A 1,179-nucleotide genomic window follows, 5' to 3' on the forward strand; every position below is an offset into this window, starting at 1 on the left:
GACTGGCGTGCTTTGCTGAACTCGGCCAAAATCGCTTAGGCGGTTACAGCGCCAAAAAAGAAGAAGAAGAAGATATGGAAAAATAAAAATTTGCGCCAGCTGCGATTCGAACCTGGTTCTCAATTTTGTGCTTATAGCGAGCTAAATAGGTGGATATGGAAAGTAAATTATTATTTTCCAGGAATAAAAATGTTGAATAAAATTCTATTTTCAAAGTCGTGACTGCCAACCGAATCGGATCAGAATATTGTTATTATTATTTTTTAAATATTTCTACTTTATATTCTTATCTTAATAAAGATCAGACCTATAGTTTTTTAATTATTTGAGCATCTATTCTCTTTATAGCCAGACGTTGATCATTTCTGCTGGAAATCCCTATTAAAGGAGTTTACTCCTTGACTTTAAATAGCAAAGAAGGGACAGTTTTACCACCAACGAATCCAAAGTATATCCCCATGAAAAAAATATTGCCCGCTGAGTAAACAAAATTATTGTTTTTAAAATTTTTGCTAAAAATAAATTCTCCAAAGAGCCCCATTTGAAATTAATGAAACGAATATATGTAACATCAAAAGCAAAACACGAAATTTTGGTTAAGAATTACAGTGCAAACTTTCTTCTTTATGTCTAGTAGTTTTTTTTTTGATTGGTCCAAAAAAAACGTAATAAGGAAAGAAACCAATGCAGGTATATAAAGCAAGGAAAAAAAATAATAATTTTTAAAAATGCTATGTTCTCTTTGACGTACGTCAAAGGTCAAGTAGAAGTTGGAACTTGTATGACTGCCCATTGATAGCTCGGTTATATAGCTTAAGAAATAATATGTTTAAAGACATTTTTATCAAAGTTTATAAATACATATGAGACATTTGACCAGTTTTGTTACACAAATACTCCCACGACCACTGGCAAAAATATTGGTTACAATTTGTCATTTTGTTTGCCATATATGTATACGCTTTATCGATGCACTTGCACAACATTCTCATTAGCAAAAGCTCCATATTGATTATTGCGAATGCGAATGTTGAAATTAATTCGGAAGCTCAGCGGTTGCGAGAGCGAATGCGAATATTCGCAACAACCCTGGTACATATGTATCATTAAATCGTTAATAGTACTCGTTAAAGCTGAAACATACGGCAGCGTTAATCCGGTTTAACTCGGACTTAATCC

The sequence above is a fragment of the Rhagoletis pomonella genome, unplaced genomic scaffold (assembly GCF_013731165.1).
Source record: "Rhagoletis pomonella isolate Grant_MI unplaced genomic scaffold, Rhpom_1.0 Rhpom_scaffold_00014, whole genome shotgun sequence".
Taxonomy (NCBI): Eukaryota; Metazoa; Arthropoda; class Insecta; order Diptera; family Tephritidae; genus Rhagoletis; species Rhagoletis pomonella.